This window comes from Cherax quadricarinatus, chromosome 77 (assembly GCF_038502225.1).
Source record: "Cherax quadricarinatus isolate ZL_2023a chromosome 77, ASM3850222v1, whole genome shotgun sequence".
In the NCBI taxonomy this organism is placed as follows: Eukaryota; Metazoa; Arthropoda; class Malacostraca; order Decapoda; family Parastacidae; genus Cherax; species Cherax quadricarinatus.
In genome coordinates, this window is record NC_091368.1 from 189207 (window position 1) to 206001 (window position 16795).

Genomic DNA, 16795 nt, shown 5'->3' on the forward strand with positions numbered 1-16795 from the left:
ACTGTTTTAAGTTTATTAAACACAAGTGTTCGATGAAATGACTTTAGACATTTCAGATCAGCAGTCAGTGTTTGTATAAATCTGATTCACCAAATCTGTATAATGTAGTTTTTATGTACCAATGAAATCTGTGTGTATTCATACCCTAATTGAAAGTTTGGAAACCGTATTGACTCGTCAATCTTTCCTAAATGACAGTTTGGATTGACTTTCGCCTGAGTGGGTCCCAAATTGCCATTATGGAAAAACTGGGGATATTGAAATACTGATTTTGATGAGGTATGAGAATTCCTCATCCAGTTGGCTTCAAATCTTCAGTCCCGATGACCTTATGATGAAACTTCTGACCAGCTGCAAGTTTACTATTGTTTTGTTAGAGAGAAATACAGAATGCCTCTTCAGTTTGGCTCAATCTTTTAAAAACGGGTTTTTCTTGGGCTGTCTATGGACTATTTTGTGATTTTTTATGAAAGAAATTGGAATATTAATATCCATGTGATAACCTGTGAATGCTTCTCTAATTTCATATAAAATCTTAAACAGTTATATTTAACTGAATTATAAATTTTTGCCGCACTCTGCACTTAGCCTTTCACGCGCATTGAGATAGAGGGAGCTGGTGTTATACAATGCGGGGATAACTCTTGCATCGTCAGCCACCAAAATTCACCTAGAGCTTTGGTAGTCAGGGAGGAGAGAGGGAACGGGTAATGGAGATGTTAAGTGGGAAAGGCAAAATGAAAGAGGAGGAGGAGGATGCTGAGAAGTTGAAAGGGAAACTTTTCAAGAAGGGGGGGGGAGTCATGGGAAGAGGAGAGAAAATCGTGATGCGAAAGGAATATGGAGAAAGAGATGATCAGTAATGAGGATAAACTGTATAAGAAGAGAATATAAAAAAGAAGCAAGACTGAAAGCATTTGAGAAGGAAGAAGGGACTAAGAACTATGACAAAACTCATTTTTTTCACCTTTTGTTGATTTTAGAAAGGTAAGCTTTCTCTTTCCTTAGCCGGATGGTTAGTGAAAGAGGCGACCTACAATGAGGTTTTAATCCAGCGTCATCAATCAGTGAAGCGAGGCTTCCAAACAAAATTCACTTTCATTTTCCGACTAAGATAAATGATGAGACTGTCTGGAGGTATAACATCGTATAGCTTCATAAATTTCTCTTTCGTGGTTGTATAAAGTTCATACGAGATTTTATGTCAGATCACAGACTTCACCTTCGTGCTACGTCCCTTAAGAGAGGATTTTCGTAGTACAAGTCAGAGGTACTCAACGCTTTAGAGTACAAGGACTCCTTTTCAGTTTCAAAAATTTTAAGGAACGTCAGTTGCTAATAATCATAACTGTGATCTCTGCTAATGATAAATTACAGATTATTAAAATATATATGAGATTAGTAACGCTTCATGGACGCTTTGGTATAACACAGCGGCCTCCCAGGGGTCCACGACCCACACGTTGGGAACCATATAATATTGCAACCGATGGATCGGTAATATCATGTCCCTTTTTCTCTCTCTCTGATGTATGGGCTCAGTCTTATGGGTGAATTTTTTAAGTTTCAAAATCTACAATGTTTTTGGTGGCCCATCAGGTTGTTCTAGTACAGCTGAAGAATAAAAGTGACAATAAGAAATGTATGATAATTAACTTCAATACTAGTCGAAACGTTGTCTAAAGTTTCTTCTCATTGCGGCTTATTTGAAAATCTGTACCAGTTGTCTCAGTAGAGATTTGCATGAACTTTGCTTATCATATATATTAGTCTGCAGTCCTGCAGATTCGAGAAATTCATCTGGCTCTAAACTATAACGAAACTGCGTTCCTCAGGCTGAAGAAACTCATTTCCTTGAGCTCGTATTTTACCGAATATTGACTAAGGTTCCTGTCAACTCTCAAGGTTTTGTCTCCCTAAGCACTTTGCCGGATGGAAAACATAGCTTGACACTACCTGGGGTGCAGATCATACTACTGATCGTGTATCAGACACTAAAGTAGTTTAGTCAAGTTTGCGCTTCAAGTGTGCAACTTATTCTCCAGAAAACAAGCTTGTTTTCTACACTTTCTAATCAGAGAAAATTAAACACTTTTTATAGGTTAGGTAAGGATCTAATCTACCCACACATCAACTTATACTGACTTGCAGTAAAACCTAATTACATAAACGTAGGGGTAAACCTGGCAGCGGTGGAAGACTTCGCAAATTAATTGGTTGCAACAACACGCTCGTAATTTAAAAGTGTTAGTCTTGTTACAACAGCTTTCCGGTCATCACCAGATTGAAACTTTTTTTTACCGTAGATTCTGGGGAACATTCATTCACAGTACTGGTAAAGTCAGTTGCTACTGATCTGGTGCTTTTAACAGGTTCATCCACTTCCGAAGTACCGCATTTGTGCTCGAGTTTCGAGGGGAACTTTTGTCAAGTGGTCAGTGCTATCCCTGCTAGGCAAGCCTGGTCCATCGCAGACATTAGCTGTGCCTGTAGCATTTCTGTTACTCTGGAGGACTTGTCAGGGGTGACAGTTTGCGGGTTCTGAGGTCTGGTAGTGCCACAGGTGAAGGCGTTATCGGTAGTTTAGAAGTTTGAGTACATAAAGACAAAAGTTCCCTATACATTTTCCAGCTTAACAATCTCGCCTGCCTTGAAGGAGGCTGTTATTATCCAACAGAATTCTTGCCTTGGAAGAATGTTTTTAAGATTATCATTGACACACGAACGATAGAAGATGAAACCAAGGGAAGGTTGAGGTATACAATAATGACGCGAGATGAATTAGAAAAGAGGAAATACGAAAAAAATAGAATAGACGAAGTGAGTGAACATACACCAAAAATGAAAACAAAGAAAGCCAAAATCCGAAAAATGAAAAATTATGAATACAGAAAAAGAATGAGTCTCGGCAAATTTATGTAGCCAACCCGTCTTGATACAGTGTAGCTAGTGTAATACATACGGTGTGGCTGGCGTAACACATACGGTGTGGAAAACGTAACACAGACGGTGTGGCTTGTGCCATACATACAGTGTATTTGCTATAATACACAAATTTCAATCTGTATACTAACCTGTATTTACCATTTATGTCATTATCTTTACATAATGAGAAGTGGTTATAGCAGCAACTTCTTGTGCATCTGATTTAATTTTATTCAGTGTTATCAGAGGTATTGGATGTCATTTGGATCCGGAAGAATATTTAGGCGTAATATATTAAGTAGTGCAAGAAATTTAAGGGAATACATGAGGGACTAGAGAAGGAGAGATTAAATAAGAAGGAAAAGGGAGGGGGGAATAAAGCTGAATGGGAATAAAGGAATACATTAATGTGAAAACTATTACTCACCGACACACCTGATGGTGCTCCAGGATGGTAAAGTAGAAGGCTCCCCCCCCAACCTCCGATCACACTGCATAAGTGAAAAAAAAAACAGTTTACAGCAGTACCAGGAAATCCAAGAAATTTTTGTAATGACTTATTATTTTTATTCTTTGCTACACTGAAAATGTAAAAAGAAACAGATTTACAGGTAAACAGAAACAGAAGGTAAGCTGGTAATTAAAATGTTGATATGTAAATTTTGAGACATGTACAAATACTGTTTCTCTCTCTCTCACACACACACACACACACACACACACACACACATTATAAGAGAAGAAAAAATAGCAAAAATCTTGGAATAGAGAGGAAAATGGATTAAAGAGTAAGAAAATAGACAAGGAAAGAGGAACGGGGGAAAGGGAATAGGGAAGACAAGGAAGAATAATTAGAAGGTAAAAAGCAGTAGAGAACAGTGGATAAGGAGGAAAGACTGAAGAGCGATAATAAAAGAAATTAAAGTATAAAGCTATGAGAGAAGATAGATAAATGGGAAAAGGAGTGAAGAGATAATAACAGTAAGAGGTGTGATTGTACAGGGAAAAGCAAATATGAATGAGGGCTGAGGGAAGATCAAGGAATACAAGGAAGTGAAGGAAGAACAGAGGGTTTGGGATAAGGTAGGAAAGACGATGGGAACAGATGGGAAAGAGAAGAATGAATACAGTTAATAGCGAGAACAGAGTAAGGAGGTACAATTTTAATTACATATACACACAAAAATATCGAGTTCTGTACACAAATATACATGTAATCCACAATACACACACACATATATATATATTATATATATATATATATATATATATATATATATATATATATATATATATATATATATATATATATATATATATATATATATATGGAAAAATTGCAGGCATTTCCATGATAATTTTTCCTGCGCGTACAATAAAGAGCAGCTGCAGCAAATTCACATTATAGCCTCATTACTGCCCACAAGGTAAATAATTAGGTAATTAAGCTGATGACGTAGTAATCTGACGTAATTCTCGCGTGAACTGGGAAAAGCTCTGGAAAAAGAGTGTGCTAGAGAAAATGTAAAAAAAAAAAAACGAGAATTTAGGGAAATGTATAACAGGCGTAAAAGGGAAGAAAGAGAGGGTAAATGGGTATGAAGAAAGGTTGAAGACAGAGAGATGTAGATAAAACTAGGGAGGAAGTACAGAGAATGAAAGACAGAAATTATTAGGAAAGATAAGAAAAGCTTGTGAGGGAAGGAAAGTAAAGGTAAAAGGAAGGAAGGTACGGAAAAAAGGTAAAGTGTGGTGGTGAGAATGGTCAAGAAAACTGAGGAACAATACAAGATAACGTAAGAAAAAGAGGAATGTATATTGGCGAGGGGACGAAGGAGAACGATGACTGTCACGCTATTCTTAAGACTAAAAGTCCCTGGTTGCACAGAGCATAAGGTTCGTAGAAGCAATTAAGTGAATGTAAAAGTTTTCCACCTTCTTTGGGTGACTCACAGTGCATGCAACCGAGATTTTCTCACGGATTTAGGAGATGGGAATACAACGTGTCTCCAGAAGTGCCTTGTCAGCTTTGAACTGGTGAAAGAAATTCTTCAAAAACTTCTAGTTAATTCAGCGAAGATACACATCCTCAGCCTCACCAGTGGCATCAAGCAACAAGAACCGTTCTCAGCTTTACCATTAAGAACACCAAACATGAAGACTCGCAGAAGTCCTGATATTATAGTTGTAGCTTTAAGAGGGCAAATATCTGCAGACAACTTAAGGGGAATGGACACGGATGTATTCACTTACATTTACCGAAAAGTTTCGGTCCGATTACTTTATATATATGAGGAGAATGAGAGGAGACAGGCTATACATAAGGGTATTAATAGTAGTAGTAGTAATCAATACGATCACCGCTTCTGTAAGTTAATTAAAAATGAAACCTTGCCACAGCTATACTGAAGGTTGAGAGATTCGAAAAAAGTTTACCATCTGCTCAACCGTGAGTATCCATCCTTCTGGAGACTTTCTTTCAGCCGTTCCAGCCGTCCCCGTTTCAGTAATTTTCCTCTCGCTTCCCTTACTTATGTTAGCACTGATTTTTTCTGTCAAGATACTATCTGATCAGTATTGTCAGTATGGTATGAAGTTTTAAATTCTAGATTCCATGGAAGACGATGAAATTAAAACATTCCTTGTTATAGCGTAGTGACTAAGCATTGAGATCTTGTAACACTGTCTGGCTTTAAAAGGGATCACAGTGTGAAGAACAGCAGAAAGTTGGTGAGGTGTTACAAATGGTGCTGAATTGTGTTTTGCTTAGTGTTGATCAACAGGTTGACACTGTTGATCCAAGTGGAACACAGTATCAACAGCTCTTATCACTGCTACGTCTATTAGCACTACCACCGCTACTACTACTAGCGCTACTACTATTTTTCTATTAGCACTACTGCTCCTACTAGATATCAGTGTTACTATATCAATACTACTGCTCATGTTTTTACTTTTACTTTTAGCAATATTACCTCTCTGGCACTTCCACTACTAACACCTTCATTGCTGTTTCTCCTATTTCACTACTACTACTACTACTAGGACTATTACTAATACCTAAATCATTCTAAATCAAATGTAAAACAATCAAAATAGACAAGTTCATACCAATATTAATACAACAGTATACAAATTATACACACATGAAATCAGTTAGGATCATTGTATTATACACAAACTCGTTGATTATGGATGACTTAAAGGAGAGGTGAACGACACTGTTGCGGCTCAGAAAAAGAAACTATTTTTTTAATCCCAAATTCGGGTTTTCTCTCTGTTACTCTTAATTACTACTGTTACTTTTATGTTAAACAATAAATTCTTTATTCTGGTATCGCTAAGCTGTGAGTTTTGTCAAATTAGATCAAGCTATATATTGAGCGATATGTTGTGAAAAGACTATGCAAATCGTTTCGTAACTAAATATATATCTAATGAAGATTTACGTTTAAGAAATTTATTCGGTATTTAAAATAAATTCCATAAATAGTAATAAATTTTTATCAAATATCATTTGTAGTAATTTTTACTAAATTATCATTTGCACTTGAAGCCAAGTTTAAACATGCTTCAACGTGAGGGAAGAAACATCTCTCACACTGCAGTTCCTACCAGTGTGAGGGATACAGCATCTCTCACACTGCAGTTCCTACCAGTGTGAGGGATACAGCATCCCGCACACTGCAGTTCCTACCAGTGTGAGGGATACAGCATCTCTCACACTGCAGTTCCTACCAGTGTGAGGGATACAGCATCCCACACACTGCAGTTCCTACCAGTGTGAGGGAGGAAGCTTCTCACACACTGCAGTTCCTACCAGTGTGAGGGATACAGCATCCCACACACTGCAGTTCCTACCAGTGTGAGGGAGGAAGCTTCTCACTCACTGCAGTTCCTACCAGTGTGAGGGAGACACACAGCAGCTAATACACTGCAATTCCTGCCAGTGTGAGGGAGACATCTAAAACGCTGAGCTTTCTAATAAATTCATAGACAAACTGAATATTGAATTTCCATTGTTGTCAGAAACCTCGCCCTCTACTATAAAAAATTACCAGATGAAATTATTTCCTTCTCATTACTGGTATGTGTGACCTCGCTGACATCAGTTTCAGATTGAGGATGTGTTATGGAGGCGAGTTCTGACATCAATTTTTGACGATTGAGGAGGTGTCATGAATCATTCCATTTTTATTTCATTTGAACAAAAAAATTGAAGTCTGACATTTAAAAAAATTGCTATGAGCTTGAAAATAAGAATTTGGAGTTTGATATAAATGTTTATATTTTCAGTTATTGAAAATGAAAGGAAAATAGCTGAACAAATTCTGTTAATGAATAAGCCCTCAAAATTGTGTTATAATCCGTAAGAGTCATACACAGCCAGTTTGATCCAAGGACGAGGAAGGTAACTCCAAAGGATCAAGGGCCCTTGTCTATCTTCAAGAACCCCTCCCCTTGACTGTCTTCAAGACCCCTCCCCCTTGAAGAATATATTTAAATTATTTTTTTTTTTTTTTAATTTTTTTTTTCTGAAATTTTATTTCCTGTGCTGCCTGTATTCCTATATGAATCTTTAGTAGATGAAATTTCAAAATTATGAAAACTTTTGCACACATTTTCAAAAAACAGTAAATCACAGACTAACTTCCAGTTATATAAAATTTACTGAAACATTAATAACAGTCTTACTCCCAATTATATATTTCAGAAACCCTTTTGTTGGCTCATTCAACCGTATTGTGTAAAAGTAAAAAATTACTTAAAGACTGTCTAAAAATAAGACTGTCTAAAATGAAGTTATTTGGTTGAAGAGAACAATATTACTCAGTACTGGCTATGATCACAGCCCAGATAAGCTTATGTTCTCCCTCGTCGCTTTGTTTCAGCGCCTCTGATTGGCTCTCTCTCAACCAAGGAGAACTCTTCTTTGATATTGCGAGTTTATAGATCACTAAAAAGTCAGTCACGACTTTGTGAGAAGTTAGACTAGACTTGACGTTGCTTTTATTGTAATCTTTATACGCTGTGGGGCAGGCGACGCCTCCTCTCATGCAGATTTAATTAGAATTTTGTTTGTAATTAGATTTTTAACGGAATTTATGGCCATAGCCATGCTGTGTGGCCATGTTCTGTACAAATTATATATACGTATATATATATATATATATATATATATATATATATATATATATATATATATATATATATATATATATATATCTATATATATATGCAAAACAACCACTCTGAAGGAATAGAGAAATTCCAATCGCTTTCGTGACTACTCACATTATCCTATTCCTTCAGAGTGATTGTTTTGCATATTCTAAAATCACCTGTTTACTGTGATCTTATTGCATATATATACATATATATATATATATATATATATATATATATATATATATATATATATATATATATATATATATGTATAATGTAGTGCCGAATAGGTAAAACTTACGATTTTGGCTTAAATAACACCGCACTTCTTGCCGAATTGGGCAAGCGAAAATTTTTATATGCAATAATTTCGCAAAAATCATTCCCAGCCTAACGAAAAGAAAATTATATTTCATCGTGTTTGTTTATTAAATTGTTGTAAACTTATAAAACATATTTAGTTGGATTAGACTAAATTAAATTGCGCTTGTTATAATAAGGTTAGGTAAGTTTTCTAAGGTTCTTCTAGTACAAAATTATTTATTTTTATTTTAACAATTGGAAAAAAAATCTTTAAATATATAAGAGAAAATTTTAGAATGGACTTAGAAATGACGCAATTTAATTTAGCCTAATCCAACTAAATATATAAGTTTACAATAATTTAATAATAAACAAACATAATGAAATATTTTTTTTCGTTAGGTTCAGAATGATTTTTACGAAATTACTACATACACAAATTTTCGCTTGCTCAGTTCGGCAAAAAGTGCGTTGCTATTTAAGCCAAAATCGCAATATTTACCTATTCGGTATCACACACACACACACACACACACACACACACACACACACACAGAGGGAGAGGACCTGGTAGCGATCAGTGAAGAGGCGGGGCCAGGAGCTGAGTATCGACCCCTGCAACCACAATTATGTGAGTACACCATTTAATGCTATTTAGTTGTGTTGAGTTAGAGTGCTATTAGGAACACATTTAATTGCTAGCAATTTAATTAAAAAAGATATTAAGGGATTTAATCTAGAAGAGGCAAGAGGGGCGAGCTGGTCACAGTCTGCAAATGTTGACCACTTGACTGCAAGGCTGTGTTTCATCTGCACATGTGTGCGTGTGTGATGTCCTGTGCGATACATTCATACATATCCAGTGTGATACATGTCCTGTGTATTATATGCTTTATATATATCCTGCGTGTTTCTTCTGTGACAACTGTTCTGTGATCTTATTGTACGGGTAATGTTTTTACGTTGTATCTATGTTGAGAAGAGATATTGGGTATCATCTGTCATGAGTTGGTTCAGTGGTAGGGAAGAGGTTCAGTGGTAGGGAAGAGGTCCAGTGGTACGGTGGTGGTCCAGTAGTTGTGTAGTGGTCCAGTGTTTACTTATCAGGGCAGAAGGTGCGAGTAATTAAACGAGAAAAATAAAAAATATATATACTTAGTTTAAATGTATACGAATAACACGAACGTAGGAGACAAACTTGAGAAGAGGTTCCAGGGCGACTAGAACCACTAACTAGTCACACGAAAGCGCGAAGGGAAGGGAGCCCCAGACGAACTAATGACCCAAGTCAGACAAACTCCGTCATAAGATTCAGTCCCCTATGTGTGTGTGTTTGTGTATTGTTCCAGCCAGGATATTGTGGTATTATTATTCAAATTTGAAGGCATTTTCATTGTTATATTACTAAAGTCTTGTACACATTTCACTCTTTGAAACCAGAGTGATATAGCTGTTTATGTGTTTACTTATAATAAACACAAATACATAATTAAGCACATACATAAACACACATACAAATACATATATAATACATGAATACATATATAAATATATACGAAAATATACAAATACATACATCCGTCCCTCCCTCCCTCCTTGTACCATACTTTGTTCACTTTGTTCCAACCCTCGTTGCTTAACCTCTGTACACCGTTCTTGCTTTTCCATTTTTGCATTATTTCCCTTTCTTCTTTTCATCCTGTTCTCTCCCTCACCCCCTCATTTTCATGCCCTTTTAATTCATCCAACCCTCCTTTCCCATCCCATCCCTCTTCTTCCATCCTAACCCTCATCCACTTGCGCCATCCTCCATCCGCCTCCAACATCCTCATTCTATTTATAGAACAGAAAGGGTTTAAAAAGCCTTTAGAAAGTTGCTTCCCCTGTCACTCCTTAGAAAGCTTTGTCTCAGCTAAGCTTGGAAGCGGGTAAGGTACTCCGGTAAAATTAAGCTCAAAAGCTTTGTTATGCTGAGAGTGCACTAGCTAGCGGGAACTTTACTGGGGACTAAATTAGCGCCTTTCAAAACTTTTCTTAGACCACAGAGGAAAAAAAAAGGTAGAATCATTTTAATTAAAATTATCTTACATTCTCGGCTGTTGATTGGTTTGTTAAGTTTGAAGCCTATCTACCTTACTAAGGTTAATAAGGCTACACGTGACCTATATATCATCAGTTGGCGACACTTAAATAACTAAAGTAATTAAATTTAACTGGCAATATATATATATATATATATATATATATATATATATATTATAATTACACACACACACACGCACACACACACACACACACACACACACACACACACGCACACACACACACACACACACACACACACACACACACACACAATGTCCTGCCGAATAGGTAAAACTTGCGATTTTGGCGTAAATAGTAACGCTCTTCTTGCCTGACAAGACAAGCGAAAATCTGTGCATGCAATAGTTTTGCAGAAATCATTCTGAACCTAACGAAAAAAATATATTTCATTGTGTTTGTTTATTATTAAATAATTGTAAACTTACCTAAAATATATTTAGTTGGATTCGGCTAAGTTAAATTGCGCTCGTTATAAGGTTAAGCAAGTTTTCTAAGGTTCTTTTGGTATAAAATTATTAATTTTTAACATTAATGTAATTGAAAAAATGTATCTTTAAATGTACAAGAGCAAATTTTAGAAAGGACTTAATTTTAAACGAGTTCTTGCTAACTGACCAATTTTACTTATTCGGCACGACATTATACATAATCTCGACAGATACAAACACCTCAATGTATATATGCAGATGCACACACCTCTGTGTACAGAGTCTACTCTCTCTGGAGGAGACTATTTTCATTATGAAGTAAACTTGGGCTGAAGGTTACTGCATCATCTAACTAGAGGTAGGAACTATAATATTACTGGAGAGATTACATTATTTTACTCATGGAGACTAGACTGATATTTCAGTATCTACAGACTTAAGGGCACTTCGGAGGAATTACAGCTTTTATATTTTTCCTGGATTGAGCCTAAATGCTTCACACTTCCCAAGTGCCATAATAAAATAACATTAGAGACTAATTTACGATGTTTCGGTTCCACCTGGACTATTAACTAGTGATGTTGAACCGAAATGTCGTCCTTAGTTTCATTTTACCTATGTACGGGTTATTTGTGTATTGTTCCAGTCACGGTATTGTTCCGTTTTTATTCCCCAAGCTGTTTGAACGATAAGGATTTATCGCTTCCCCCCATGAAAAATCTATTAAGCCGAATCTAATATGAATCCACGAAATGTTCAGAACATCTCTTTCAGCCAAGGTATATTATCATGGTTCATACTCAGCCAGTTTAAAACTTTTAATAGCTGACATTTTTCACTCCCATACGAGGGACAGGAGGTATGATTCGATACCTGCAAAACGCAACCGGGTGAAAACAGAAGGTAAACGACCTAAGAATTTGTCCTACGTGATTACAGGGAAGGTATACTATAAACAATGTGAATATTTATTAATTTATTTATACGTTGCATCTTAGTTTATTGTTTACAATCAATCAGATATCGTTAAGCACAAAAGAAAGCTATTAGCATGTTCAGCATTTCGATACAGCGACGAAGCAAAAGCAACAACAGAAGAATTAGCAACAGCCACAGCAAAAGTAGCAACAGAAGCAACAGCAGGGACAATACAAGCTAAATGTGATGAACAACGCATGGCAACAAGCGAAATGCAACAAACAAGTCCCTGTAAACCAATTTGACTGTCAGCCGAGACTTACACAAGCTTACGCACCGTCTTACCGCCAAACATCTTCAAGAAATTCGTACTTTGCTGCAAGTGTGCATATATTGGTCTGGGAAAGCCAGGAATACCAAATTTCATGGGTTTTAAGAGATGTGACATTGCAAGATACCCTCACCGTACCTCAGCTGGGCCACGAAGATAGAAACTATTGAAGCAATGTGTTAAGGTTGTTGTTTCTTAGTGATAGTTTGTTAAAAATTATTTATATTTAGAGTGGAGCGAAGTAATTTGCTATTCATGAGTGCATATTCAAACATATTTCACGATATTGTCACAGTAACATTGCAAAGACGGTGAAAAAAAACAAGAGTATTTGACATTTTTAATACTAGAAGCTTAGTCCACACACCCGCTTTACGTTAAGCTTGTTGGCGCCATACAGCACCTCAAGAATAAGAGAAAAATTTACTCTGTCCAAAGGAAGGATAGGTTAGCTCCGTTATCTTGGATCAAGAGTACCACGTCAGCATTAGTTCTCTTTATATTATATAACTATACTTGTTCTATGCATATCAATTCTTTCATACATACATTGAACAAATGAATCATTTTCCAACTTCATTCCTTCTTGCATTAAATTTTTCAGTCTTAATCCTATCCCCCCATTTTCTTATACCTCATTTCCAGTCTACTGCCTCTTCCACCTCTCCTTGTTCATCTCTCAACAACACTGAAAAAGAAACTGAAACAAAACAAAACTTTCTTTATCTCAGAAAGAAATCTAACTCTCCAGCTTTTTTTTCATTTGCTCTTTTATTCCTTTTCAATATCCTCATATTTCCTTTCATTTTTTTTATCATTTTCACCTCTGATTTTGTTTTGCTTCTCTACCCTCTCCTTTTTAACCACACCTTTGATATCACTCATTACTTTCACTCTAGCCACCCAGTCTTCAGTTTCAATATTTCTCACCACTAATTCTTATTAAATACATATCTTTCTCATCTATAAACTGAAACGGTTCTTATTCTTCATATATTTACATAATCAGACATATCAATCGCTCCTCTAGGAAACTTACATCCATAATTCTCACCTTAAAATTTTAATTCACTAATGCAGAGCCTAGCAGACAGCTCTCCTTGTCTCCCAGTGTTCCTTGCCAGTGTGGATGTCGAATAAATGTCGCTCAGTACAAACAAATCCAAAGCCTATGGTGTTTAAAATCCTCTTTCAGCTTCACTCCAACACAAACAATATTTCGACATCAGTTGTGATAAAAAAAAAAAATCAGGGCAGCTATTCTCTGCTCAGTAGTCAAGAGTACATGCACTATCCATGCTATGCCACGTCGAAATTACAGCCTCACGCTCTGACTGTGGCTCGGGGCGCGATCACAGCCTCTCCCTGACCCTCTGGGTCTCCGCGTCCTCTCTCGCGGTAGAGACTAAGCATATCTCGCTGTCAGCGCTGGTCGTAATATCGAGAAGGTATTGGCTCTTGCTACGAGGTGTGAGGTCAGGAAATTGTAACTTGTGTGAAATATTGACAGGAAGGTTGCGGCGAGAGCACGGTGACTGTGGTGTACCCAACAACTGTAGGTTAGACTGGCTTACTGAAGTAAGCTAAACTGTCGTATTTAAGTGGTCTAAACATTTTTAATGAGGTTAAGAAGTCTGGTCTACTTCAGTTAGACTATTTAGTCTACAATTCTTAGCTACACCACAATTCACCGTGCTGCCACAACCTTCTTGTCAATATTTCACACAAATTACAATTTCCTGACCTCACACCTCGTAGCAAGAGCCAATACCTTCTCGATATTACGACCACAGCTGACAGCGCGATATGCTTCGCTTACACCGCGAGAGGCTGTGATCGCGGCCTAGAGCACAGCGAGTTACACAGCGAGGCTGTGGGTTTGCTCTGGGGCACAGCGAGGCTGTGGGTGTGCTCTGGGGCACAGCGAGGCTGTGGGTGTGCTCTGGGGCACAGCGAGGCTGTGGGTGTGCTCTGGGGCACAGCGAGGCTGTGGGTGTGCTCTGGGGCACAGCGAGGCTGTGGGTGTGCTCTGGGGCACAGCGAGGCTGTGGGTGTGCTCTGAGGCACAGCGAGGCTGTGGGTGTGCTCTGAGGCACAGCGAGGCTGTGGGTGTGCTCTGAGGCACAGCGAGGCTGTGGGTGTGCTCTGAGGCACAGCGAGGCTGTGGGTGTGCTCTGAGGCACAGCGAGGCTGTGGGTGTGCTCTGGGGCACAGCGAGGCTGTGGGTGTGCTCTGAGGCACAGCGAGGCTGTGGGTGTGCTCTGGGGCACAGCGAGGCTGTGGGAGTGCTCTGGGGCACAGCGAGGCTGTGGGTGTGCTCTGAGGCACAGCGAGGCTGTGGGTGTGCTCTGAGGCACAGCGAGGCTGTGGGTTTGCTCTGGGACACAGCGAGGCTGTGGGTGTGCTCTAGGGCACAGCGAGGCTGTGGGTGTGCTTTGAGGCACAGCGAGGCTGTGGATGTGCTCTGGGGCACAGCGAGGCTGTGGGTGTGCTCTGAGGCACAGCGAGGCTGTGGGTGTGCTCTGGGGCACAGCGAGGCTGTGGGTGTGCTCTGGGGCACAGCGAGGCTGTGGGTGTGCTCTGAGGCACAGCGAGGCTGTGGGTGTGCTCTGAGGCACAGCGAGGCTGTGGGTGTGCTCTGAGGCACAGCGAGGCTGTGGGTGTGCTCTGAGGCACAGCGAGGCTGTGGGTATGCTTTGGGGCACAGCGAGGCTGTGGGTGTGCTCTGAGGCACAGCGAGGCTGTGGGTGTGCTCTGGGGCACAGCCAGGCTGTGGGTGTGCTCTGAGGCACAGCGAGGCTGTGGGTGTGCTCTGAGGCACAGCGAGGCTGTGGGTGTGCTCTGAGGCACAGCGAGGCTGTGGGTGTGCTCTGAGGCACAGCGAGGCTGTGGCTGTGCTCTGAGGCACAGCGAGGCTGTGGCTGTGGTCTGAGGCACAGCGAGGCTGTGGCTGTGCTCTGAGGCACAGCGAGGCTGTGGCTGTGCTCTGAGGCACAGCGAGGCTGTGGCTGTGCTCTGAGGCACAGCGAGGCTGTGGCTGTGCTCTGAGGCACAGCGAGGCTGTGGCTGTACTCTGGGGCACAGCGAGGCTGTGCTCTGAGGCACAGCGAGGCTGTGCTCTGGGGCACAGCGAGGCTGTGCTCTGGGGCACAGCAAGTGTTCCTGACGTTATAAAGTAACCTCATTTTAGTTTTTATTTTCCATTATGATGCTACTTATTACAAACAACCTGTTTATTTCCCACTCGCTCTGTTCCTACGACCGTCTCCCTCTTTCTCTACTTTACCCTCCATCCCTCTCCTCTTTCCTTCAGTCTCATATCCTTCTCTTCCTACAATCTTCTTTTTTCCTTACACCTCGACACAGCTCCGCTCGACGTATTCCTTTCAAGTTCCTCTTTTTCCCTTCGCTCTTTCTGCATCATTCCTTCCATCCTCATCCCAGCCTACCTCATCCATCTCATTTTGTCTATATCCTCCCAATTTCTTACTTTCCTCCACCCTTTATCTCCATCCTTTGTACCCGCTTCTCAAACACTTTCCCTCCTCTTCCGTCTTGCAACCCGACCAGTGCAAGAAAATAAGAGATTTGGTGACAGAGGGGCAGTGAGTCGCCCTTCTGTCACTAACGAAAGGAACAGTAGAAGGAAAGACGGGAAGGAGAAAGGCGCAGTAGATAGAAAGTGACGGAAAGGAAGGAAACATTTGTATTTATATGTTGCAGTAAGTCCGTGTAGGTAGTTAAAGACAAGCAGTGAAGGCTCGAACCTCTGTCTGCAAATAGCAAGGCACTATCCTCAATCATTCAGGATGGTAAGAGGAAAAGAACAGTGGAGAAAGAATAGATGAAGAGTAAAGGGCAAACGTAGAAGATGGAAAGGAGAACGTGAAAATAAAGACTGAAGGACTGTGATGAAGTGAAGAAGAATGAAAGAAAAAGGATGAGATACTGTGGAGAGGAGATAGGAAGGAGGGAAGAATGGCAACGATATAATAAATAACGAGGATATACTTGTGCGTGTTGCTATTTCCTCACTTTATTACGCGACTTTATTAAATTCAGTATCTCCAATAATACACACACACACACACACACACACACACACACTAAATGCTTAATACTAAAATTACATATTTCAAATTTCTCTCCAATTTCTCCTAGCATCTATCCCTTCCCTCGTTTCTCATCAACCCTCCCAGCTCCTAGGACCCATCTCCCCTCCTAGCACCCACCTCTCAGCAGCCTCCCCACCCCACTTCCCTGAAGGACATTTTACCAAAAAATCCAGCCAGAGGAAGAATCGAGGCCAGACAAGTCTTTCGACACTTTTGAAGCAGTTTCGGAGTGGGACAAGAAAGAGGAAAAGCTTTTAATATATTTTCTTTCTGTAGTCAACGTCAGATTTTTCCTTCCATCACAAAAGAGTATGGCGAAAGTGTGTAAAAATAGTGAAGCTGTGATAAAAAGTGAGTTATTAAAAAGTTGTTTGGTTCCATAACGAAGGTACCCGAATGTGTAAATATACTGTGAATAATGGACGGCTTTCTGAGTGGGGTGTTAGTATACCTTGATAGGGATGAGCTTCGAAATAAAATGAGGTAGGATAGCTCACTGT

The 16795-nt window shown here is 39.4% G+C and overlaps 1 long non-coding RNA gene across 1 annotated transcript in view; it reads right to left on the reverse strand.

Annotated features, from left to right (window-relative positions):
* Positions 1-3351: 3351 nt before the first annotated feature.
* LOC138854983 (uncharacterized) overlaps positions 3352-16795 on the reverse strand; it is a 174819-nt gene continuing 161375 nt past the window's right edge. Inside the window, exon 3 of the long non-coding RNA XR_011394158.1 lies at positions 3352-3416. This is a non-coding gene — a long non-coding RNA (uncharacterized lncRNA). The remainder of the gene's footprint in view (positions 3417-16795) is intronic.